The sequence below is a fragment of the Rhipicephalus microplus genome, chromosome 2 (genome assembly GCF_043290135.1).
Source record: "Rhipicephalus microplus isolate Deutch F79 chromosome 2, USDA_Rmic, whole genome shotgun sequence".
Classification (NCBI taxonomy): Eukaryota; Metazoa; Arthropoda; class Arachnida; order Ixodida; family Ixodidae; genus Rhipicephalus; species Rhipicephalus microplus.
Genome location: NC_134701.1, coordinates 83,383,463 through 83,411,327, shown reverse-complemented (window position 1 = coordinate 83,411,327; position 27,865 = coordinate 83,383,463). Strand labels below are relative to the sequence as shown.

The window sequence follows — 27,865 nt, the reverse complement described above, 5'->3', positions numbered from 1 at the left end:
TAGTAACTACTAGTGAATACACGTGCTAAAAATATCTTCAATAGTCACTGTCGTCATTGTCTACAATTCAGCATAATAACAGCGTAGGAAAACAAGAATCCCCGTTTCTTTTGTCATCCTGCTCGATGCAAAAAACCTGTTACAAATAAAGCAAAGGCTTATGAACTTACTCTTTGGAGTGACTCAAGTGGCTGTCACAATAACAGTATAGACTGTGAAGTCCAGGAACATTGTTGTCGTCGACACATTCTGCTATGCCTGTTTCTGTCATCATTGCGCCAATATTGACAGGCCACACAGAGGTTTGCTCATCAACACCGGACAATGGCGAGGACAGGATAATAGATAGTAGCATCGCTAATTATGAAAACTTGCAGGCTGACACAGCCCTCGCCCATTGTATGATGCCCAGAAGTCCACGTCATTTGGACCTGATTTTCACGCGGTCGTGCAAAAGGCAGAGGAAAATGTTCGAAACATTGCCTGCTCTGCTATTTTCATAAAGGGAATTCAGCTATAGGAGAAAAAACGTTTAGCCAGTAAAAACCCGCGCTCATAACGCGCTGAATTGTACAGAGCAGAGTGGACGACGAGAGACGAGGAAGCACTCACAGACAGCGCTGGCAATCAACTAAAGGTTTATTGCTTGCGATACAGACGCGAACGTGTCATGTGTGAAGGAAATAAATTGTGGACAAAAGAAAAATATCTCTAAAAGTATCGCCATCTATTTGCCACCTGTGCGTGACAATAAGGAACTATTTTTATAGCTTAAAGAGATAGTGGACTGGCTGATGCACTGCACTTCAGTTTTATTAATATAGTACGCCTCTAGGTTTAGCAATTTGATTGGGTAATTGGGCCTATCAAGCACTTCCGTCTACTTAAACAGTGGCTGATCAATCGTGAAAAGCGCGCGTACTTGAATATGGGGCTTGTTGTGGCTTTCTCGTAAGACACAAGCGACTAAGCTTAGCTCGGTTGACCATGAAGGAGTAAAATTTCACCGAATGATGAGGTACGCCTCCTTTTTCAAGAAAATATTGCACTGTGACTGCTCCAAACGAAATGGTAGCCATTATACTGTCATTTTGCAAGCTGCATGGATCTTTTTTTTTTACTTTCACCGCAGGACTGTCGCAATCTTGTACAGCTAAACGAATGATACTGTCTTATTTTGGTAAGTCCTGACTCGAAATTAACAATGTCGTGAAATGTGGAATGCACAAATCCGACCGCCTCGTCATCGATGCGACTGTTGATAGGTTTGTTCATTTGGCTTTTAACGATACAAAAGGGCAAAATGAACAGGTCAATATGGCGACAACAAATGTCATTCATAACAGCGTCTGTATATCGCGCTGGGAAGCATACTACGGTGGAGAATGTGCATAGTTTTTTGCCCCCCCCCCTTTTTTCTTTGTTGACGCCGCATGTCTTTCAACTCATGCTATCGACTGTAGCTGACATGCTCCCAGTGGTTTCACGTATGCACTCTGGGCTATAAAAATAAAATTAGATGCATACTAGAGATATGCGAGAATAATATCCGTCTTTTTATTTATTTTGTGAGCGCTCAAGGGCAATGTCTAAATACACGAACCGAGCAACGCATATGAGCGAAAATACCCTACTTACGCAAATGTCACGCGAGTTGTTTTTTTTTTCAAATCTTTTGCTACATAAATTAAGTAAACCCTCGCATTACAATCGAATATCCGAGTAAACCCAAATAACTATATTTTCAATTTGACAGCAATGAAAATTCACCCTTCGCGCTACAACCATGGTAGCGTTACAATCAACTAAATGCGGTAAACTGAATCGGTGCGCTGGTGTTACTCGATTCGGAAGGAAATAACAAAAAAACACCAGAAACTCAGGAAACAAGACATCGATTTGCAAGACAGGCATGCAGCCTAGTTTGTGTTTTATTACTTTCTAAAGCAATTAATTTTACTCTATTTTCAAGGGACACTAAAGAGGAAAATGATTTTTCTGTTGTTAGTGAATTTCCCTTCCACTATTCCGAAACCACCACGCTCGCAGCCAGGAGACACCTGGTGAGCCAGAAAACGTGCAAAAAGAAAATGCGAATGGCTACGCCGCTGTGAAGTTCCTGCACCAAACGCCATGAGGTCATAAACTTTGAGGGCGTTTACTAAGGTCTACGTATATAGCTCCTGACTGGTAAAAATTAAGCACAGTGTAAGCGGAAGGGCGCGACACTTTTGATGCCCAGTTTAGGGATATTTAGTCGAGCCAAGGTCAGTAAAGTACAGCAAATAGTCTGAAATTCCTCACGTTTATATAGCACGCAGGTTTCAGGGTGAAATTTATGGAGGGTATTTCGACCTTGATTTTCTCGTCCAATAATGAACTTATAATGATAAGATTAATATTAGTAGAGTTAAAGGAGAATACTTCAGTCTAAGTCAATTCATCATTTCACTTTTGTGTCCCTTCAGGCGCCCTTTGCTACCACACTGAATTTATGCACCTGGAGACTTGCCTTTATGGCCAGAAACCGTGCGACTGCTGTGACATCACGCAACGCATTCTTGCTGGGGCACTCACCTGAAAAACAAGAAAAAAATCGAAAACACATATATTTGAAAGCACCGATAGCGTACGCATGGCGTGTTAAAGGTAAAGCTTGCGTTACATGGCCTTCAGTGGGCGCATGGGTATACAAACATGCAGATATCTATGCTACGACACTTTCACTCCTAGAAAAAAGGAGGGTACCTCGTGGTGAGGAAGTTGTGATTTTTATGTTCGATTCCTTCAGGAGCTTACGAGTAGGTGGTGCCTAGTTTGTGCGCAGAGACGTCGTCACACCATTAGCCCCATTATGATTGTAGGTAGCATCGTCTGTTTTTCTCTGTCCTTTGCAGGCAGCGTCGTGGCAAGGAAGAAAAACCAGGCCGCGTCGTTCGACAAATGTACTGAAAAAGTTCTATTGCAAGCTCAGTGGATGTGTTATACAAAGGCTGCACACGTTACCGCAAACCTGGACGCCTATATGCCTAGTGGTTCAAAAGAACAGATGTGAAAAGTTCACCCGCACTCTCGACAAAACCGAAAATTTGAGATTTCGAAACTGTTGAACAACTGTCTTTTTCTGGGGGTCGGGTGGCAGTGCTTAAAAGGGAACTCGGGCGAGAAATAAAAACAATAGAAATGGAAGGAAAAATAAGAAAAATTAAAGAGAGCAGAAAAGGAAGAAAGAAAGAAAGAAAGAAAGAAAGAAAGAAAGAAAGAAAGAAAGAAAGAAAGAAAGAAAGAAAGAAAGAAAGAAAGAAAGAAGTGATGACAAGTGTTAGACAAAGAAGGAGAAGAAAGGCGTGGAGCCGCCCAGTGCGATACGATTGACTTGATTGACAGCTGCTTCGTGATCCGATCACTGCTGACATCGGCGCCGTTTGACGCCTACTGCACACCACGCCTCTACTTCTATCTCGAAGAGAGCCAGTGACAGGATCGTACGCGGCGTGGCCGGGAGCATTCAGGCAGCCGAGAATACACGGCCCGATCACTTCTGCACCGAGACGGCTGAAGGAAAGGCGCACGTGACAGCACCTACAGGATGCTGAGATCGGCTAGCGTAGACGTCGGTTCGCTCAGACACCTCACATCACAGAATGGAACGAACTGATCCCCGCCGAAGAGATGGAAAAGGACCACGTGATATCTTCGCGGCTATTATGTCGGTGAATTCCGATTTTGGAAGAGGGCGTCTGCTGTCAGAGTGAGAGCGACGAAAGGGAAAGGTGGAGATGTTAACTTAGGAAGTCCTCAGTTGGCTGTACTGCAGTTGGAGACGTTAGCAGTTAACACAAGGGAATACTTTATACACATTCCGCTACTGATAACTCAATGATTTGCTTATAAATCGTGCAGATGACCAATCGATGCGCTTAACATCGTAGGATAACCGATATCACAGTAGTGGTATACTAACAATAACTGTTTCGGCAATTTGACGTGCCGAATCCAGGATACGACAGTGAAACGTGCTTTTGTGAAGCGCTTCCGAAAAATGAGAAGGATGTATATATACAGGAGCACCCTTAGAGTGGATGACGAGGACTAAAAGAATTTTCCGAGCGCTATTCCCACTATGGCGGGGCAAATGAAAACACGGGTAAATTACAAACATGGAAATACAATTTAGGATGACTGCCGATTGGGCGTGTTGGTAAAGGTTCATGATGAGACAAGCGCAAAAATACACACACTCATAGAGGACACAGACAGATGGAAATACAAAATAAACAAATGGACAATACATCAATCTGTAAATGTTGTGGGGAACTACGAATGTCCCGGGTTCACTAGAAATGCTGAAGCGTTTGGAAACAAGGCACGTGGAATCGTAATCAGACCACATCTGTACATTAGAGCATGTATCATTCGGCAACCTATTGATGACCACACGTAATTAGTTGCGGCCGAGGATCTGCGACGAGATGAACGACGACGGGGCAGGTTAACTTGAGCCTATCAACGTAGAATCCACCACTATGTGCGCTTGTTCTGGGATCTGAAGTGTAACACCATAGAATTACGGATTATTAGAGGAAAAGTGTGTGTGCGATAGTCAAAATGCCCAAGAAAGTACGTGGGTCTGCGTGGACTGTCTGTCGAAGCTCGTTGCAGGTTTACTTTTCATCGCTGTTGTTTAAAGTGACAGTAGAGTTTCCTAGAACCATACAATGTGTCGAAAGGGGAGCTGTTGAATAAATCACGGTCTTTCGCTTAAGTACGTTAAACACGAGCACACTGGTATATCTCAGAGAGGATCATGCAGGATGTTACAGTTGGTCGAACTGCTATAAGAAAACAAAAAAAGACCAATAAATTAGCCCAAAGGAAAAGTGCATTCTTGAAACCCGGGTCCCGTATTCCCAGAAAATGCATTCGACTAAAAATGTTAGGAAACCAATTTCAGCCAATCCTGTCGATGCCCTATCCTTTGAAAACTCAGGTGATCATTGACGAAACATAGCTTATGAGTGGAGGGCTTTGCGATTTGGGTCCCTGTCACATTTCGGACATGACGTGGTGGCGCGCTTACTCAAGATTGGCCTAGCTTTTGACCAAGTGACGATCTCACATGATAACTTCGTCATATGTCATCATGACGTCATGAATACAGCCAATTAGTGATGATGTGCTTAGATCTCCAAGTGTCGTGTGACGTATATTCTTGAAATCTCAATTAGCGTCGAGCCACTTTTTACACCAATCGTTCCGTCTCACGATGATCCATTCTGGCATTTTAATAGTCGTCATGACTCCAAGTTCCGTCTAAATTACATTCACTTAATTGCACGGTAATTACTATCAAACGCTTTCTACGTCACTTGGGGTACCTTAGTGGGCATTATAAGTGTCTTGTGTAAGGTCTAGACTTTTGGAAACCTTCATGTTGACGCCAACGTCACCAATGTTTGAACTTCACGATGTCTATAAGGTTTGAGTCTTAATAAAGCAGACGTGCACTATGCGTCCAATTGGGTGACGCTCGCGCATTGACTAAAGCAGGGAAGAAGTGCAGAACAAACCTGTTCTGAAGATTTGTTTTTTTTCCTTTATCAAAACTGACATTTCGATTGCACTGAAGCCACATCGGCTACACTCACCTACTGTGAGCAAAGCTATATATAAAAAAGTCATAGCGACCTCTGGCACCTGAATGTTGGCTTTTACGAAACAGTACACAGCGGTTGAAATATGGCCGTGTAAATGATCCCTCAGGGTACAATCGTGTACACATACGAAAGTCGAGTATTGAGCGATCTACGTTACACCTTTAGTGCTACGTATAGGTATGTGTCCGTGCTTTTCAACGTTTGCCGTCTTGTACACACACGTGATGTGTGCAGAGGCGACCATAGGCCGAGCTGTACGACATGCTGTGGGTTGCGCATTGGATGTCGCTTCTGCGGGATCAAATTTTACGACAACTTATCGCTAAATCGGTACGATGCTCGCTTTTACGAGCGTGTTTTTGCGCCCTTTGAGCTTTCTTCGCCCGACAGGACCTATACGCTATTTGCACAAGGGTGTAGCAGCGCCGCTGGGCAAATAACGCTACAAGCGCGATATGTTTCGAGCAAACGCAAGATCTTTACTATCTCCCAGCCAGGACACATGCGCCCGCGGCTGTCGAAGCCGTTGTCTTAATATTAGTAAGCAGTGACGACGACAAGGTCTTCTATGTCAAGGGGGCTCACTCTCGAACGTGTCCGTTTGTTGTAAATGTCGCGGCTACGCGAAACACGCGTTGGGAATAGCCCAAGCTCGACATCTATCGCGTACTGTGCTGACTATGTGCCACATATATATGTGTGCAGGTGGGCATGGTAGTATGGACGAATGTCTGTTGTTTGTGTGCCCAACCTGCGAGGCGAAGACAGCCCGCGTTCGTATACCTGTGCATTGGAGGTGATGTTTATTTTTCTCACTAGTCCATGCTGACGCAGTTCGCGTAGACATCTTGCGCAGCGAGAGAAAACTTGCTGCTTTTTGGTTTTGACGACATGTCTAACGCATCAACTGCGGTATGACTTCTTTTGGCAGGGTTCGTCAGTATACTTGGGTTGAACGGTCAAGACAGGAAGGTCTTCAAATAGTGGCTTTGAGTAACTCTGAGCTTGAAAACCAAATATTAGCCACCGATGCGTCTCTAGAAAGAGTGAATAAGGTTTAGGACAGGCTGATAATCGGCAGGTTTTCAGTAAAATTTTGTCACCACTGGTACCAATAGCTTACGAAAGGTTTCTCACGTGGCCAAGAATCACAATGCGCTTTATGGGCTCCACCAACGATTGCTGGAAAATCGATGAATCGATCACGCTATTCGAACGTCACAGTTACGGATCCTGTTGAAGGCATGTTATCTTTTCGTCCACGTATATTTCTACATGTTTATATTATAATTAACATATGCTTCCCTTGGCATCGTTGTGTCTCAGTTCACATTGAAATGAGGTAAGTATTCCGTCATCTTCAGACCCTAGCTGGCTAAGGGATATCGCAGAAGCCAACTAGCTATGTATCACTCTATGTCGCATACGCGTGGTGATAGCGATAATTGCAGCATGGCGATGCTAGCCGCAATGATTGATAGATATTGTGAAAAACAACGAAAAGACTGAGGTGGAGTGGGAAAACAAAAGACGAAACTTGTCACTATTGTTATTGTTTTATATTGTAAATATTTCCGTTCGAGGCTTTTGTATAGTGCCGATTCAACTGGCCCTCTGATTATACGCAGACCAACCACGAAAGTTCATGAACCACGCGATCTCGTGCTAAACTGCCTGTCAATGACACCAGGCTGACCACCACCAACTAGTCTACCATAGCACTGGGTCCCAAATAGGTCTTTTCGTTATTTACTGGCATACCACTTTTTACACTACCGTGCAGCGCATTGTTTATTTTATGTTTTCGCCTGAAGCATTTATCTGCAGTATGCCCGTCGCACTTCTACTTTTCTGGAAGAATCACAGCTTTTTGCCGCCAACTGTGCGCCGTTGGGTCGACATCAACACGTGAGTGAGATAGATTGCGCCTGATAATAGTAACACCGTTAGAACTCTTCCGGCAGAAGCACGTATCCAAGGCTCCTGAATGGCACGTCGAGGCAAAACGACCAATATGAGGCGTGTTTTTGTACAAGGAGGAATTAGCGAGACAATTGATTAGAGGAGAACACAGATTGGGTGTATAGCACGGCAGTCGAACAGCGCTTACTTAGCAGAAATGCAGGAAGAGGCACTTGCCTATGTGCTCGCGTAGTTCGTCAACTTTTGCATTCGAGTGGACATATAAACGAAAAATTCAGTGCTGAGATATCTCTTCGCCATCGGAGTCCTAAAGGTGATGAAATACTTGGCTCACTTACAGAGATGAGAAACAATTCTTGAACTCAGGATGTCGCTGAAGCCAACGTTTCGATAGCAGTCTTGGCTTCATCAAGGCAGCTGCCGTACTGAAGGTCCGAGGAGTACAAGTCTACTTGTCGATGCGTTTGAGAATGCTGAGACGGCGCGAGATCTAGGCTTATAGGATAGCGTCCACCGAGAATCGGCAGCCAAACAAGATGGCTGAGTTGCCTCTCGCGGAAGCGCCTAACGCACAAGTGTCTTCTTCATCTTCGCAAAGTGCCATGCCGCGCTTGCTCCTGTCGATGATGCGCCGTAACATTACGAAGAGATATGAAGGAAACATATAGGGATATGAAGGCAAATCATGATTAATCTAAGTCGGTTGGCGGCATGTGCTTTCAGAAAAAAATGAAATAGAAATGGAGTTGTTTAGACATAACAGTTCTTTCGCGCCGATATGTCCATGTGACTCTGTGCTATGCAAGCTGCCCACGGAGGAGGCGAGCAGACGACAGAGACGTGACAACGGAAGGATGACGTGTCATGGCGGTCAAAGCATAATGACGGCCGCAGGGTTACGACAGGTGCATGAATTCATTCGCTCGTTCATGGCCCACGTGTTGGAGAGAATGAGTTAGTGCTTTTGATAGATGCAGTGGGCAAAACAAAATGGGAGATTATCAGCTTGGCAAAAAGGATGGGCATTCACAAACTGCCTCGAGGCTTTAGTCGTCAATTCACCTCAGGCGAAAAAGGTGGCACGCGCTGAAAACGACGTGAGCTGATTTGAAGGGGGTTGCAAAGCGCCTGGAGCGATCTGCTTCCACTGACACTTTGGTACGTGCTCACGTGCTGCTTCTGGTGGCCGTGAGATCTTCGAGCAGCGTTGGCGATCGGCGACCCTATTTTTAGGTTCTAATCAGGCCAACACCGAATTGGATTGGGTAAGCCACCACTGTGTGACTGAGCGTCATTGGCGTTGCCGAAGTCGATCATCTGCTCTGTACGTGCTGCTACAAACGATCACCATAGTCGCATCTGATGCCTTTCTACGTGTCCACTGTGCTTATTACTAATATAGTGAAACCATATTAAAGTGTGTGCAGCCTTTGAACGTTGCCAAGTGTGGGGGGGAAGGGGGGAGGAAGGAGCGGGAGCGCAGGTCAAAAAATTGAACTAGGGCTGCCTGCACTACTGGCGAAAAGCTAAAATCAGCAGCTGGGGTGGGTGGCACTTCTTGTTTTTGCTTACTTTACTCTTTTATCTCTCTCTTTCATTCGTATTGCCTCTGTTTCTTCAGACTTCTTTCTTTCTTAAGACGTGCTTTCCTTTTAACGCGATAGTGTTAGAGAGCTTTTGTCGCAGAAAATCCGCCGCCGGCGTCAGCATTGATTGTGAGCGAAAAATCGTCCACGATAGAAAAATTGAGAAAGAAGCAATCAAAACAAAGAATAAAATAATGGTCCCATTGAGGAGCGAACCCGGGTCGTTCGCGTGGCAAGCAGGTGTCCTACTACAAAGGCTCAGTGTTACTTCCAGCTGCTGCTGGAAAAACAAAACAACATAAATGTTATGTAGTGTAAGGAGTCACTCTAACGCATTTTGTTCGATAGGTGTGACGACTAAAACAAGCCCATTCGGCGATTTCTAGATGCATTTGGGAGGCCAGCAAACTACGTCGACAAATGCCGGGATAGTGCAGCCGTCGCTGCTAAAAACACACAGGAACTTTCATACAGCTCTAAATATGAACAACTATGTCCACCTAGCGGAAAACATATGCCTTTCCGGAGGCGTTGATCAAGCAAACAGCAAACGCTAGATAAGGTGCTGCCATCTGTGAGGCATTGCGAGACTCTTTATGACCTCCAAGATGGCCAACGCGTGGTGTATATCTTGGAGGCTATGCGACTCCTGCTTTAGATCAAAAACCTGTATGTACCATAAGCCGCGCGCGCATGTGTGTGTGTGTGTGCGTGTGTGCGTGTGTGTGTGTGTGCGTGTGTGTGTGTGTGTGTGCCATCTGTGAGACATTCTGAAAAAAAAACGCGTCTCGACTACACCAGAGCACCGTTGTAGCAGATGGAAGTGGCCACACTTCACAGTCACTGCATTTCTATGTATACATCGTGCTTGCGCACGCGCGCATTTGTGTGTACGTGTGTATCTGCGTGACAAAACATATTAATAAATATGCAATAGCGGTTGAAGCACACACTAGGGCCTGGATTTCACTATCGCGTTCAACTCTTAAAGGCGAAGCTTAAGGGTCCCCCCAATTTCTGCAATGTTTCTCGTTCTCTCTAGCTTTCTTCCAATATCCTTTTCTCTCTGCTGTTAAAACTCGAAGCGCTTCGTGTTTCCCCTCTCAAGGAGAGGTGAGGACCTTGCCGTCACACCCCACAAGGCGTGCGTAAGCGGGAAACACGGTGTTGCAGCTAAGAGAGGCTGGCGAGCGGTGAAGAGCAGAGGCCGCTTTCGATTGTGATAACATATAAAAAATCCGCTTTACAGGAGGAATTCTTCTAGATTTTCGGAAATTCTTCGACTCAATGAAACACCAAATTTTGTCTGAAAGGTTGACGATATACGGTATCTGCGCACTGGCACTTGAAATAATAGACAGTTGCCTTGAAGGCAGCTCCGCTGTGGTGGTCTAGGGGCTAAGGTACTCGGCTGCTGACTCGCAGGTGGCGGGATCCAATGCCGGCTGCGGCAGCAGCATTTTCAATGGAGGCGAGAATGATCTAGGCTCGCAGGTTAAAGAGCCCAGGGTGGTCGAAATGGCTGGAGCCCTCTACAACGGCATCTCTCATAATGATATGATGGCTTTGGAAAGTCAAACCACATATATTGATCAATGAATCATTACATTGAAGGCAAACCCTTTTCGCCAGACAGTGGCCCATACCCGTGGGCGGTTAGAGAGAGAGAACTGTTTATTGAAATGGAGAGAATTTAGACGGCATATGAAATTCGCTGACTTGCCACTCTGTGTGGGGAAGGGGATTGAGGATTGAAAGTACAAATTAGAAGAGAAAGAGAAAGAAAAAAAGACAAAATGTATATATGATAGAGTAAAAAAATATAGGAAAAGGCCACCTCTATGACCATTGAATGACGACGCGCGTTAATTGTTTTTTCGTGGTGTCAAGCTACAGCTACAGCTTGTCAAGCTGACCGATGCTGTCCAAGTATGCAAACAAAAGTTTCACAGCACGCCTCTGTAAGTTGGGTCAGGCTAAACGTCCCAATACACAGTCAAGGGAGAAGGTTTCCTCGGTTATAGAATGCATGCTATAATCATAAAGCACACGCTCCTCAGCATACGCTCTACACTCAAACAATATATGTTCCACAGTTTCGGTGGAGCCACAGTTGTTGCAATACGAACTCGCTGACTGACCGAAGCGGTACCGTAGGCTGTTAACATAGGCACCATTCAGACGTAGACAATGGTATAGCGTTTTCAGATGGCGAAGAATTTTGAATGAGGGCGTGGGCGGTTTCGTGGCACTGCTAAGTAGGTATATGCCACAGGAGATCGACAATTCATATCAGCTCAGGAACGGCGACAAACCCATGGGTAACGTTAACGCATTAGCGCTAAGAAAAACCTTGAAATCGGCGACGTTGACCCAACGTGCAAAAACAAGAATGCCGAACGTGTTTTTTGTTTACAAAAAAGAAGCTTGAAAATGATTTTCTCTCATCCACCACCAACAACTTATTCGCTGTATGAATCTTTTAACATTGCACCATTCTCCCAGTTGTATAGCTTTTACCTAGAAATAATGATTTTTCGCTGAGTATACACTACTATACCACCTTCTCAAACAAATATTTAGCTAGACAAGTAGCATATGACTTACGCACTACATCACCGACGGGCATTTCTAATCCAACTGGCCAATGAAAACACATTTATTTATAGTTAAAAAGACAAGTAATACTACTTCCCATGGGTCCTTCAAACACCTAATAACTTTTCTAAGATTTATCATAAAATGTCGATGTTTACCTTTTGCCTAATTATGTACGTGCCTCATGTGCACAGACTATGATTCTCCTATTACAGTTTGTGTAGACTTTACCCTTATGTGCATGTCAAAGAGTTTCTTTTTATTTTCGTCATTATTTGCAAGCTGTGTAATGGACAGTGTCATTATTTCTATAATTCACATGTTTTGAGTGTTCTTGGTCCTGCTGTCGGACATGCAAGTACTGAATGAAGGCCTTGTAAGGAGGCATATGAGTCTCTTTTTGCCTTAACTCGTAACATATCTCACGCTGTGAGTTGTGTATATATGTCTTTAAATAAACAAATGGAAATTGAAACTTGAATCGGGAGTTTGGCGAGCTTTGACAGGCCCACTGCAGAGTGCATTGTGTAAGAATTACAAAACTCACATTTACGCTCATTCATACGTATGACTAAAATGCTTGAATGTATCACGATCTCTATCGACTTCAAGTTTCAAATGCCAGAAATTTTACTGGCGTTGTTGCTTACAGCGCAGGTTGCAGCTAATGCGATTTTCTTCTTTGTTAAGCACATTGCTTAAAAGAGGAGTCATTCTGAGGAAGAATATAAATGCAGCTGCTGCTTAAGAAAATGGTATGTAGTGGTGTTTGTTGGTCGTTGTGGTTCATAAACATTAGTCCTTGCAGAAAGCTGTGCAGAAGAGGTCGTTTTTCCCCTTCACCGAGGTTCCGATCGGCAATAATCGAAGCGAGCTGCCCATGTTTTACCGTTAAACGAAACCTACCGGCCTTGTGTCAAAATGAGAGGTCATGGCAGCGCGTGTAGTAAAACGAGAAATGGCTCTGATATGGTCACCGCTCTTTCTCTCTTTCGTCCAAGGGCACGAAACGCGGCTTTTACGTTGATGTCCCACCCCACTATCACCACTATCATCATTATCACCATTTTAGCAATCATTATAGTGGTTGTACTAATCATCATCACTATAACGGCCAATTATAGCAATAATGGAAAGGACGAAGATGGCACAAGTTGCCTCCATGTTATGACCTGGCCTGTTTTTTTGTTTTTTTTTTCTATAGCTCATACGCTGAGGAGGCTGATAATTCTAGACGTGTACGTATTTTCCAGAGATGGAATGTTATTACATGAAAATATGTTTCTCTGCGTCGCTGACGACTCCCCCTTCCCATTCGCCCATCTTCGTAACTGAATGCTCATATGCTTCACATTGTGACCATCGTCACACAGGCTTAAATGACGTGGAAATTCCGCCCTTTTGAGTCGAGACAAAGAATCATCATACTTTTTTTTCTTTTGATGTGTCAAACAAAGACTTCATGTTTTTCTCAAATTCGCCTAGCCCAAAGGGTGCACGGAAGGCTATTCGTGGTCTACGCATGTGCAAAGGACTACCAATTGCTGGGTATAACTGCGTGGGTGGTGGCGCAGTGCATTAGTGAATGCCCGGAGATGCGTGGTTTTTAGTTCTTTTGCCAGGTGCCAAGTATCATCTTGAAGCGGTTGCAGCGTATAAACTGCAGACGCGCACAGCTAGTCATGCGTAAGAGTGGCTGGGCGGGTCTTCTAGACAGACAAGATGAGAAAATATTTCGGGCGCCCATTCTGTTTCTTGGTTGCTTCTGGGCGTGCGTACGCTTGTCTGTGTATACGTATGTTTACGTCGGAAACGACGTTTGTTGCATAAGACAGCATATTGAGCACCAGAGATGATGGCTTGCCGCCAACGCATTAAGCGTGCTCTCCTCTCCGCTCGGCGAATGTATGACGGCGATATACGCAAGCATGGAGGGAACATTTAAAAAATAAATCCAGACAAGACAACGTAATGTGATGCAAGAGAGTAGAGAACGCACGAGCCGATATAAGGATGTAGAAAATAACAAAGAAAAATGATCTCTGTGTTCAGCGGGACTAGAAGTTCAATTTACAAGCGGTCTCTCTGGGCTACAAGTTTTTGCTCTTCAGACGCCGTCATTTCCAAAACTATCTTTGGGCATTTACCCCAACTCACGCCTGTGCTAAAAAAGAAAAAAAAGATGGCGTATACTATACGTCATTTCGATCGGTAGAATACGAACGTGTCCTTGCACAAGTATGTTGAGTGATTTCGATGCGTTCATAAAAGAGAGCGTGCGCAGTGTCTATAAGAGTTCGGGGCAGCTATAGCGCCGTTCAGCGCAGATGCACCGACATTGACGCTTGTAGTGTCATATCCTTACACCCACGATGAATGATTATACCCTTGTGGTAGCAGTCTACAGTATAAGAGCGTAATAAGATGTCAAAACGGCGTCCCTGATGGGACGTGGGCCAAGGTTGCCATATCGCGTCATGCTAAGGAGCAAACAAAAGAAATCACACCATGACCGGTCTAGAGCTGCCTAGAAAGAAACGCAACGTGCGTCGTGTCTCTTGCCAAGTCCAGCCGCTATTTCTCCCGGGGTGAGCGAGAACGTGTGTTACAGCCTGGCAAGGCAGGCGGCTTACAGTGTTATCTTCAAGGGAGAGATTTGATCATCAGGGCCGAGGCTCTTGGTTTAAGGCATCGAAGAAAGTGCACTCCTGCTTTTTGAGCCGCGCCGAAATGGCCTGATTCGTAGTAGCATCGGTGCGTTACCAGAGTTAATCGCGGAGGCCACGGCCATGATGCGTAACTTCACTTTACCGCTTCTAGATGGCGGCGACACCAACGTCTAGGAGCGGTGAAGAAAATTGTCTTAAAAGGCGTTGCACCATCCTGCCGATCAAGAGCTCTGTGAGGTATAAAATGCACGTTCGTGCAGCTTCCGGCATGCGCGATGGTGGCGCAGTGGATAGCATGCCTGACGTCTGCTGCTGTGGACCCAAAGGCCATAGATTCAACTTCCATAAACAGGATTTTTTCTTTACCTTTTTTGTCATCTAATCATTCGCAGTTATTCTACGTAATTTCCGAGACAGAAATACGTGACTGAAGTTTCAGTGGGCCTCATCATAAAACACTTTGGCGTTAAAAAATAAAGTGACAACTGAAGGACCAACTTATTCAAGTCGAATTATGAAGTAGCGCCTGAGCCTTATTTGGAAACTGTTCATTTAACCGGTATCCTATATAGGCCCCATAGGATGCTGTCTTTATCGGTTTTACAAGCTTCTTTACCAGAATTCATTACATGCAGCGTAGTACGGTATATAGAAGTAATTGCTCTCTTGAATTTTGATGTGCTTTTTTATTTTGGTTAGTTTTCAAAGAAACAGAACACGCTGATTATAGTTGACTCTGGACAGCTTCTTATTGAACGCACTCTTAGACTACCGAAAACATATAGCCACCAACCAACTCTCATCAACATAAATTAGGCACATAATACTAATGTGATTTTTACATAATAGTTAAACAGCCACGATGGGCGCCGAGAAACTTCAGTAGTGTGTTTTTTAGACAGTTATTTACGTGTTTAACGTGAGCAGTATTTTATGAACAATTCGTGCTATGTGCGCAATGTAATACATGTACAATGTAATGCAATGAACACTGAGAGTATAGAAAACTGTGTGTTTCAGGTGTAGCAGTGCCGTTATTGTTGTCTCAAATTAACCAGAACATATAATCGTTGCTCCTCTTTTTTGCTTTTTCTTGTTTTGTCGGTGTCTTTTGTTACCGATCTTTTTGCGCACGTAGTATATTGTTTGTTTGTACGTGTACTATGGCTTTCTATTTACGGGCCTAGCGCGCAAGTTGGGGGATCGAACATCGGCCGTGGTGCCTGCGTTTTCAATGAAGGCGGAAACGCCGGAAGCTCTTGTACTTAAATATGATCTTTGAGTGTGCGATAAAGAGCCCACCATGGTACAAATTTGTGAATTCCTCCACCCCAGCACCCTTCATAGTCATATCATGGTTTTGGGACATCGTACTCCACCAATTATTATTATTTATGAGACTATGGTCCTTATCAGCCCTAATGTTTGCGAGCCTTACGAGATTTGAACTTTTTGAAACAATTCATTGGCAAATGCGGCACTGGTGTTGCCCGTCATGTTGTTTGAGTGGTGCTATTACGAGCTAATTGACAGGAGACCAAAGTCTAGACAAGTCTACACACTGTCTAATATTCCATTATGCCCACACGTGCGTTCACGCAGGTTTCATAAACAATCGTGCCGCTTTGGTAGAGACTGAAACTGCACTCTTCCTTTAAAAAGCCACACTTTTGTGGGTAAGACGAAGCAATAATTGCCATAGCCCCATGTTGGAATGGTCTACAAAGTGAGGCCATAGCATCACTCGTTTAGCATTAGGCTTGGTGCAACTCAGCCAAACGCTGCTGTATACAACTGCACCTTGCTAAGGGACACTCATAAAGTCCATGACTTCAACGTAAAGTTTGCGGTAACATCAATCGTACAAATGAATGAGCCGTCTGCTCCTCCCCAAAAACAATCACGCCTAGTAGAACAAAGTACGTTTTTTCCTGCCGGAACCACGTTACATTCATGTGGATTGATTGATATATCGGATTTAACGTCCCAAAACCGCCATATTATTATGAGAGACGCCGTAGTGGAGGGCTCCGGAAATTTCGACCACCTGGGGTTCTTTAACGTGCACCCAAATCTAAGCACACGGGCCTACAACATTTGCGCCTCCATCGGAAATGCAGCCGCCGCAGCCGGGATTCGAGCCCATGACCTGCGGGTCAGCAGCCGAGTACCTTAGCCACTAGACCACTGCGGTGGGGCTACATCCATGTGGAGACGGCTGACTCATTTCATCACTGCTTGAGCCGCGTTCCTAGGTTACACTCGTGCACTTTCATCCACACACAAAACATAGAACGAGAAGGGTGACGTTATATATTTGGAATATATACGGGACATGATGGCGACGGCGATAATGCGCCTACAGTGCCCATATAATGGCTATCGCATTAAAACAGTGTTTTTTTCTTTTGTCTCCTGTGGTTCTGCCGGGGTTCACTACTCCGTTTATTTTTGCGTTTACGAATAGGTTGTTACCGATGCATGACGCTGGCTACTCCTCCTCTCTTGCGTAATATCTGAACGTACAGAGTATATCAGTCACGCACCCAGCTCTTCATTTCAAAGTTATCCACTCAACACAAAAGTTCACAGTGCAAAAATATTCAACCAAACAAAATGTCATCACATGGAAAAAGTTCGATAAGATTCTGTCACCGCTGCTGACCCTTAGCCACTTGATATCTGTACACTGTGTTGTATGAAATTCACGGTTCTCTTCCACCAATGCTCCAATTTTTCGCCATTTCGTTTTAGGCGTGGCATGACTTGACGCCAAGCCGTTGCCTGCAGGCAAAAAAGACTACGCATGTGTTTACAAGATGCACCTTCTAGCTTGAACAATGACTTAAAATGTAGCAAAGGAATTTAAAGTCGTACTTCACCCTAGCACAGAGATATTCTGTTTTTTTCCCTCTTAACTAACTTGTTACTCGTGTTTGATTACTCATCTCTTTATTGACTGAAGAGGGAAAGTATGGTAGCAGAGTTGTATCGCACCTTCGGAAATCATCGACTGAATTGTTGGCTGTACAATACCCCTCACGTTGTCTGTGTTTTTTTTTTTGGCATTGCAAAATAAACCCACGAAATATGAAAACAAAAATCCAAGTGACCGAGTGTTTGAGACGCCACCTGGTTCCTTCACAGTAATGATTTGTCAGTGTTGCATGGCGCCACGTCAAGCAAAAGGGATCACGATAGGTACGAATTCGTCGCGACGATTGTTTGAAAGCTCAAGATTGAAGCTCATTGTTGTACAGCAGTGTTGCCTCTATTGTTCCAGATGCGGAATGGCCACATCAGCGGTATAATAGGTCGGAACTTCAACCAACCCGTCGAATAGACTTCAGATGACCGCCAGAGCCAGCATGCGGGCCAGCACACGTGCACATCGGTGCTTCTGTTGACGAGGAGCCGATCGCATTCTTGGACGGGAGCCCACGACATAACAGCGTCGCGTGTAATACTAATGGCTTCGATGAGCGAAGTGCGAGAGCTGCGAGTTTTCGAATGCCGTCACGTGTCTGCACGCCCGGTGTTTGTAGGCTCATGGTGCGGGCGTCGGTACGTTGAGCGTCCTTGAAGCAGCGCATCATTAGGGATGTGCTGCTTTCGAGTGCAACCAGTGAGTGTACTGTCTGTCGTTGTAGTAGATGTTGAGAGGCAGAGGACGCGTTACGATCGTTATCTTGGCGCAAAGGTATTTACGATCGTTTTATTGTCTTCTACCTTGATCTTTTCTTTTTGTGAGAAATCGAGGGTGATGCATTTTGCAGTCGGCAGATTGGCACTGGGCACGAGAGTTGAAAATGCTGCACTAACAACAGTAGAACAAGAGCAAAACAAGTTTAATGTATGGAATATCACAGTCTAGTCCATGGGTTACATCTATTATCCTTAGCGAAGCATTAGTTACATGACATATCGCGCAATAGCAGCGCAATATGCGCATGGCAATATGCGCATGGCCTCCGAGATGGCGGGTGCGCGGCGCCGCGTACCAGTCATCTCGAAGACCATGCATAGGGAAGCAAAGGCAAACAATACGAAGTTTGCTAAATATAGGGTATGTGAATAAGGTTTCAGTAGCTGGACACAGTCGCCGTAGCAAGATGACTAATCCGAACAAGCTGAAATCTTGATGAGTTTATTTCACGATGGTGCCCAACATGCATATGGCAGTGTGTTGATTGGAAATCATGTCAATGATGAATACCGCAATCACAATTTTTTTGCTGTATGTCAAAGATTAGATCCGTACAGATGACGTCGGCTGACTACCCTTTACCCAACCACAGCCCAGTAGTATCGCAAACGGGAATAAATACTGTCATCGACTCGCTCGCTGGATTCCGTGCCGACCGGTTGCCCTCGCGATCTCCGACGACAGTGCAGCTCTGGCTGACTGGATTAGTCCTACGCCATCTCCTGTCGCCGACAAGAGCTGTCGCCAGTGGTGCCCCATCTTCGGACTCCTCCGACCGTGTTCATCTTTCCTATCTTCTCTTTACTTCCGTCGCTCCCTGTCCCTGTGCCTTTCTCTCTCTCTCTCTCTCTCTACATATATATATATATTATATATATATATATATTTATATATATATATATATATATATATATATATATATATATATATATATATATATATATATATATATATATATATATATATATATATGCCTTTTAACCCTATCTTTTTAATGCCTCCTTACCCCCATTCCTCGTGAACTACTTTTGAGGTGTCGCACCAGATGCAGACAGTTACGGCGCTCACTTTTTTCTTCTTTTCCCTTTTATAACCACATAAGACTTTATCATCGCGCACAGCAGAAGGCGCCGTGTTCTTTGGCTATGACATCAGCTGGTATAAAAGACGGCACCGTTAGTTTGTGATGCCATCGTCATTATCTGAAAAGCGGAAAGCCAGTGGTTAGGGACATTCGTAGGTGATGTGTACTTCGTTGGTCTTGCAACCTTCGCACTGATGACTTCGCACGTCATATACTGGTGGCGCCATCGACCCCGTGTTTAGCAAAAGGAATGAGACAATAAATGTGCTGCGTTTCCTTATGTTTCTCTCCGGCGCTCTCTAGATTGTTCACGTCAAGGGGAGTACGTAATACTTTTGTTCTATGCAACGTTTGTTCTATGCAACGACAGAAGTGCGCTAATTTTCAATGGTGATAGTTGAACTGGGCTTTGCGTTCAAGTACGGTGACATTTCGGCTATCGGCAACGTGAAAAAAATCTAGTGATTGTGGGGAGTTGCGCGGAGCAGAAAGGACAAATGGAGGCGTGCGCTGTTGTTTCAAATACACTAAAGTAGTTATAATGTAGCATAGACACGGCAACTCTTCGAAATATATCCAACTGGTTGTCGAATTTTCGTTGAACCAGTATGCTTGCACAATGGTATTTGTAATTATGGTTCTGTTCAGGCACTCTTCTGTTACATTTAGTGTAAATGTTTCCGAAAGCTTAGCTTCACAAAGATTTCCATGCATGCGTTGGTGTCCCTCCCCCTACTTATTTAGAAAAAAAAAATTTTTCTAGGTTACTAATATACAGCGGGAAACACAACGCAAAGTGTCACCATTGCTTCAGCTCTAACTGAAGTTCTACAAGCTCTAATTATCCTCAGTCTGGACAAAAAAGGTGCGCTAGGCTGTGTAAAACATTCTCCTTGAGCAACTACACGAATTCACCGTCGTCTCTGTCATGTTTGAAAACCGACGCCCTTTCACTGGGTTCAGTTTCTTTGTAGATATGCCGTGAGTTTTCACACTGGCCTAGAACTGTATCGAGCGGAAATCCCGCATATACTCCCAGAAGTATTTAAAACCCATTACGGTCCACTTATACTGCATCGTTGCTCCACCGCGGTGGTCTAAGAGATAAGGTACCCGGCTGCTGACCCGCAGGTTGCGGGATCGAAACCCGCCTGCGGCGGCTGCATTATTAATGGAGGCTAAAATGCCGTAGGCCCGTGTGCCCGGATTTTGGGTCCACGTTAAAAAATCTCAGTTTGTAGAAATTTCGAAAACTCCCCCTTGCGGCATCTCTTATATTCATATGGTGGTTTTGGGATGTTAAACCCCAGATATCAATCAATCAATTATAATACATTTTTAAGTGCGTTGCGTTTTCCTTTATTAACGTCTATTCTAACAATATAGGTTGCCCTGTGTGCGTTCTACGATAATATGGTATGACCATCGCAGTTTATTATTTGCAAGGTCACTAGGTTGATAAAAATACCACAATTCCGAGCTTCATTTATTGATGCTTAATATGCCCCAGTGACAATTTTCAAGTACGCAAGTGCGCTCAGATAAATAAAGCTTTTCGTTTCCGGAACATCATATTTCTCTGCGACCGCATTCGAGAGATGGGTGTTTTAAAGTTCTTCTTTGGTGGCCTGATTAACAGTAAAAATATTTCATGGGGAGCAAATAAGGCTACGATGGGTATCATTCCTAGCTATATGTGCGAACGGAACTATACCAAATTTTAATGCAAGCGTGGATACCCTTCGGGGTAGTGTATGCTATAGCATTTGATATTCAGTATAGTTTGTGCACACTCATGGACTACGTCATCTTTGGATCTCTTAGCTAAAAATAGATTCTCTGTAAAATGCATGCATGACTTAACTTTCATACGACGTTAATACAAAGTCAACGCTGGGCTGATCTTTCCAACATCGTTGACGTGAAGTCAATGCTTTTTTTCATGTCGGCTATGGTCATTCATGATTGTCGACGGCTCAGTGAATGGGCCTGTCGGCTTCCAAAGCTGGTGGCGGCGGCCAACTTACTGCACCTGCGTCAGACGCACGGATGCCACTATAACCGTTTTCTGGCAAATGTTGGCCTTCTTCGGCGAGTGTCGTGAATACGCAGCGTTACGAAGCCGTCCAAGCCGTCCTTGGCAAGGATTTGGCACTGGACGTGCGCGGTGCTTCTCCACCCCACGCTTACCCACTCCCGCACCCAGCGCCTGCGACGCTGTGAATGAGATCCGCGTGTATACGGCGAGCATCGCGTATAAATCGGACGAGTATGGTCCAGGACACCAGTTGGTTGCCATGGTGTTCGCTGTGCAATGGTACCCTGTTGGAAACTTCCCGCCACGAAGGTAGCCTTGTGACGCTTTACGTTCTGGCACCTATGTGTGTGGTTTCTTGTGTAAGTGAAAGAAGGAGAAGCAGAGAATCAAATTTACTGCGAGTAATACGAAGGGAACCTCGGTAGTTACTGGACAACGAAGTCACATGCAGTTACTCGGCCATCCGCTCAGTGCAAGAATGCAATGCTGCCCTACTCCGTCGCCCAGCTGGGGCCTATCCGTCGAGTCGGGGCGCAATAGCGCAGCCTCAAATTGCAGGGTATACTAGAAAACACAGCACGGCAGGATGTTGAAGGTCTTGAGATGCGAATCCAAGTGTTCTTTTATAGCGAGAATTCACACTTCTGGCCCCGCGTATGAACTGTGGCAGTGATTGCTGCAACTGTCTCATCGGTGCCAAACAAGCACCGCAGATGTAAAACAGACTCGAGACAAAGTTATCTCTACCATCACTTACTGCTAGGAGACCGAATAGTAAAAAAGCATAGCTTATTCTAGATATAGTTAACATATATTTTTATACCTACTCCATAAAGGGGAGCTCTAACAAGCTCCTGTTCGCAGGGGTGGTGATAGAAAAATTAACGACAGAGAAAGAGTCATGATTTACGAGCACCATGATAAGGATATGCGGGTGCGAGAGGCCAAATTATGCAGTATATTGATTGTAGACAGCACACAGGTTCAAGTGATTTTTCCGAATAGAAGGCATGGAACAACGCATGCACTTGGTTTTGTCCTTGCGATGAAGGAGCCGAATATCTATTCCGTACCAGTGAAAAGCAATACAGAACGTTGGTCAGTGGAAGCTGCATTAAAGCGGAGTAATATGAAATGACATAAGTGCACTTCATTGTAGCGTACGCAACACGCATTATATTGAAGAAAAATGTATGTTAAGATATGATCTAGATATATGGGCTGGTGCTCAAAAATTAAGGTCTGCTTAGACGATTTGGATGTACCTCGATAGCGAGTCTGGTGCCAGAACTTAACTGCTTGCGCCATGTTATGAAAAGTATTCGTGATCATTTTTTAAAGGAAGTGTTTCTCGAATGGGGGTCTGCGTACACCAGGGTATCTGTGAAACCCATTGTCACACACAGGTCCCGTTAATTAGGGAGGCGATCGCCGGGCTAATTCCAAGGGCCGAGGTATCGGCCCCCCGAACCGCACAACGAAAGCGTGGACAATTTAGAAGTGATCTTTTTTGGCGCGCCAGCGGACGCTGGCTGTGGCCCAAAGAACAAGTCAGAGCCGAGAGTTGATAAACCAACAAAATTATATTCTCAATAATGGCAGATCAGAAAAACAATACACAAATATGCTCACTCCACAATAGCTGAGTACAATAGGTCACCGATCAAACAAGGTACTACACAGTACAATCAGCCACTCTAGAAACAACGGACACAGACAACAATACACACTACAATGCAGTCGCATGCATTGAACAACCAAGAAACTTAAAGACTAAATAAAGAGATAGAAAACCTATTTAGTCCAAAGTTCTTGGAACAAAAAGTCTGAATGATACTCTTCCGAGAATCACTCACTCAAAGTCCAGCGTTGTTGTCGTTTCGCTGCCCTCAAAGTTTCTCTTCCAGGAAACCTCGCCGAAGTTTCTCTTCCAGGAAACCTCGCGTCTTCGATTGGCCACTCTCCAAGCTTCAAACTTCTTCGCCGGAAACACGTCGGCTTCACACACGCAGCTGTTGCCACGCGTCTTCGCTCGATAGCGGTAAACACACACTCTTGCCTGTAGCTCGAGTCGTCACCCCTCAGGTGGAAATCATCTTCGTCTCCTGCTTTGTCTCTACGGACAAAACCTTCGCCGACTCCACGGCGGAATCCCTACGCGCTCTGGCGTTAACTTCCGTCTTCTCCTTCGAAGTTTCTCTTCCAGGAAACCTCACTTCTCCTGCTTTGTCCCTACGGACAAAACCTTCGCCGACTACACGGCGGGATACCCTACGCGCTCTGGCGCTAACTTCCGTCTTCTTCTGATCTCTCACCTCGGCTGCTCGGTTAAATACCTTCCGCGCCACATTCCAGAAAGTTCTCGTCATTTCGTCGGCGCGATACGCAGCGAAGGCTGGGAAGAGGCGCGAGACTGTACGAGGGCCGTCCCCGACCGATGACTCAACCCGGCAGAACACGCCCCTTTCCTTCTAGAACTTTCCAGTGCTTGCCCGGCCGCCGCTGTGGGGTGAGGAGGTTCATCGGCGAAGCCACGCTTCCGAGGGGAGAGCGTCGCGCGCCCGGGGAGCCTTTCGATGTTTGTTTTCTTTTTTTTCGTTGACCTCGCGGCGTCACTCGGGCTCGTTATCGCAAGAATTTGGCGGCGCGCCCACTTTGAGCGCTCGTTCTGTGACACTGCCCCCACTTTAAGAATATTATCTCATAATATTCAAAACCACACAAACGAGCGCGAACAGTCACCACACACTCTCAAAGACTGTAACATAGTCCGTCGCTCATGACACGTCACATTCACAATATATCACTAAATACAATTGTACATTGTAATTCAATTCCACAACACATAAAATATAGCCACAGGTACATGAATGCAACACTCCATCACATATTCCAAACAATACAAACGTACAAAGTTCTGTCTTTACAACAATTATACAACACTATACATCACATCATCGCACGGAACACTTTGACTCGCTCGACATACACTTGTGACACAGGATAACAAGAACATTAACACAACATATGGCACTCAGCGCTGCCACCCACATTCTGATTCGACTTAAACAATTATCCTGTGTACTTTGAGCTGCGCTTGCGCCCTTTCTTGCGGTGCTCGCTCGATCTCTTCTTGTGTTTCCACGTTCCTTTTCGGCGAGCCCTTTCCAACAACGATATCTGAGGCGGCGTCTCAGCCATCATTGTCACTTCCGACACTGCTAACGGGTCAAGACGCTCAACCGATCCTGTCCGGTTATTCACCCGCTTTTTCATGTCTTGACATTTGGCCTGGCTGGCCAACTCCGTCTTCTTTACACTGTCGGTCGGTTGAGTTCGTGCTGCCGTAAGTCCAGTTGCTCGGCCCGTGAACTCATTTAACACGATCAACTTCTCATTCACTGTCTCTTGCGCTGCGGCTTCACCTTGGGCTCTAGTGAGATCCGTCACGGAATGCTCCTCCACTGTATCTCGCGGCCGCTGTGTTGGCGAGGGATCTATCTTCGGGTCTTCCCCCAAACGTTCTGGATCATTCGGCCCTCGCGCCCCGTCGATGTTTCCGATGTCGAGGTCGTACAGGGGGGTCGTCATGCATAAAGCAGTAACTTTCCCGCTGAAGTACGGGGTTTCAACCTCAATTTCTGCTTCGGGAAGCATCCGAACCGTACGGTCAATTAGGCAAACCGGTTTCGTTCTGCCTGTCAACTCACTTTCCCGTACCAAATTTCTCCGCACGATAACCGTGGAGCTACCGTTGTCTCTTAGAACTGCAACCTTCTTGCCCGCAACCTTTCCAGGCAGTGTTGGCATTCGCTTCGTAACACCGGTTGGCTGTTTTGACATTACAGCACCCACAATAGGAATTTTCTCCCCATTCTTCAACTATACGAATCCATCGGTGACGGCATTATTATCAGATTTCGGTGCCGCTTGCACACAGGATACCTGGTGAGTTTGACTCGCTCCGTTTCGACATGCGTCTGCTTTGTGCCCAGTCTGACCACACTTAAAACATTTTACTACCGTAGGGCTCGTAAAGATCGTTCGACAGTTTTTCGCGCGATGACCCACTCGGTTACACAGAAAACAACGCGGTGTGTTCTCCGGTGCACACTTCTTTTCTTCGGGAGCCGATTTCTTCGAATCTTCAGGACACTCCTTCTTGACCCTGGCCAAATTAGTTCCACCTTGCGCTTCCAAGAATTGATCAGCCAATTCGAGCATGCCTTCAAGTGACTCAGCCTTCCTCTCTTTCAAGTACAGCGACAGGCTTGGGTGGCAACTAGTAAGAAACTGTTCTCTAATTAGGAGCTTTCTAAGCTCATCGTACTCCTGCGCTGTCCCTGAAAGTTCAATCCATCTGTCGAAATAATGACAAAGTCGGGCGGCATACTGCGTAGCCGTCTCACCATCAGCTGGCTTTCCTGTCCGAAATCTGTCCCGGAATCCTTCTACAGTAAATCTAAATCGCTTCAGCAAAGCAGCTTTCACCTTTGCATAGTTGGCTGCTTCGGTCAGCGTCAGCCTACCGTACACACTGAGCGCTTCACCACTCAAGCAAGTACTCAAAGCAGTTGCCCATTGATGTTCCGGCCAATTCTGGCTCTTCGCAATCGTCTCAAATCGGTGAAGGTACGCGTCAAGGTCGTCCTTTCTTTCATCAAACGCTACGAGCAGCTTGCTTGGCTTCAAGCGGAAGCCGTGGTCCTCCCGTTCGCTGCTTTCAACTCTAGCTTGGACGGGAGTTTCACTTCGCTGTTGCAAACGGAGCCGCTCGAGTTCCATCTCGTGCTGTCGCTGCCATTCCCTTTCCTCTCTTTCTTCTTTCGCCCTCTCAGCTGCCAGTCTTTCTTTCTCCAGCTCCAACTTCAATTGCAGCTCTCTTTCTTCTTTCAGCTGTCGCTCCCTTGCCTCTCTTTCTTCTTTCAGCTGTCGCTCCTTTGCCTCTCTTTCTTCTCTCGCCCTTTCAGCTGCCAACTTTTCTCTCTCCAATTCCAACTTCAATTGTTGCTCTCTTTCTTCCTTCAGCTGTCGCTCCTTTGCCTCTCTTTCTTCCTTCTCTCTCGCAGCTGCCAACCTCTCTCTCTCTCCAACTCAGCTGCTTTTTCTTCCTTGACCCTCTCAGCTGCCAACTTCTCTCGTTCCAACTCGGCTGCTTTTTCTTCCTTGGCCCTTTCAGCTGCCAACCTCTCTCGCTCTGCCGCCTCTTTCTCCTTCTGGCTTAACCATTTCCGTAGTTCGGCGCCAGAAAGACCCGTCTTCTCACCAAGAGCTACTAACTTTTCGAGATCCATTGTGTCTCGCAAATGAAGTCTTGCCGCGTGGAAAAAGTATCTGCCTAAATCAGTCTATCGGAACACTCCACTGCACTCGTTAACGAGAACACTGAACAACACACAAAATCGTTCCGATAGCACTATCAACAACTCGAGGCTCTTTCTCACTACTTTGGACGCACTGTGCACCAAAAGGTCCTCGTCGCGGACGCCAGATTAATTGTCACACACAGGTCCCGTTAATTAGGGAGGCGATCGCCGGGATAATTCCAAGGGCTGAGGTATCGGCCCCCCGAACCGCACCACGAAAGCGTGGACAATTTAGAAGTGGTCCTTTTTGGCGCGCCAGCGGACGCCGGCTGTGGCCCAAAGAACAAGTCAGAGCCGAGAGTTGATAAACCAACAAAATTATATTCTCAATAATGGCAGATCAGAAAAACAATACACAAATATGCTCACTCCACAATAGCTAAGTACAATAGGTCACCGATCAAACAAGGTACTACACAGTACAATCAGCCACTCTAGAAACAACGCACACAGACAACAATACACACTACAATGCAGTCGCATGCATTGAACAACCAAGACACTTAAAGACTAAAGAGATAGAAAACCTATTTAGTCTAAAGTTCTTGGAACGAAAAGTCTGAATGATACTCTTCCGAGAATCACTCACTCAAAGTCCAGCGTTGTTGTCATTCCGCTGCCCTCGAAGTTTCTCTTCCAGGAAACCTCGCCGAAGTTTCTCTTCCAGGAAACCTCGCGTCTTGAATTGGCCACTCTCCAAGCTTCAAACTTCTTCGCCGGAAACACGTCGGCTTCACACACGCAGCTGTTGCCACGCGTCTTCGCTCGATAGCGGTAAACACACACTCTTGCCTGTAGCTCGAGTCGTCACCCCTCAGGTGGAAATCATCTTCGTCTCCTGCTTTGTCTCTACGGACAAAACCTTCGCCGACTCCACGGCGGGATACCCTACGCGCTTTGGCGCTAACTTCCGTCTTCTCCTGATCTCTCACCTCGGCTGCTCGGTTAAATACCTTCCGCGCCACATTCCAGAAAGTTTTCGTCATTTCGTCGGCGCGATACGCAGCGAAGGCTGGGAAGAGGCGCGAGACTGTACGAGGGCCGTCCCCGACCGATGACTCAACCCGGCAGAACACGCCCCTTTCCTTCTAGAACTTTCCAGTGTTTGCCCGGCCGCCGCTGTGGGGTGAGGAGGTTCATCGGCGAAGCCACGCTTCCGAGGGGAGAGCGTTGCGCGCCCGGGGAGCCTTTCGATGTTTGTTTTCTTTTTTTTTCGTTGACCTCGCGGCGTCACTCCG

The 27,865-nt window shown here is 45.7% G+C and overlaps 1 protein-coding gene across 3 annotated transcripts in view; it reads right to left on the bottom strand.

Moving 5' to 3' along the window:
• Window positions 1–27,865, bottom strand: part of LOC119170824 (ETS homologous factor) — a 414,244-nt gene that overhangs the window by 210,617 nt on the left and 175,762 nt on the right. The gene's annotated exons all lie outside the window — the stretch shown is intronic.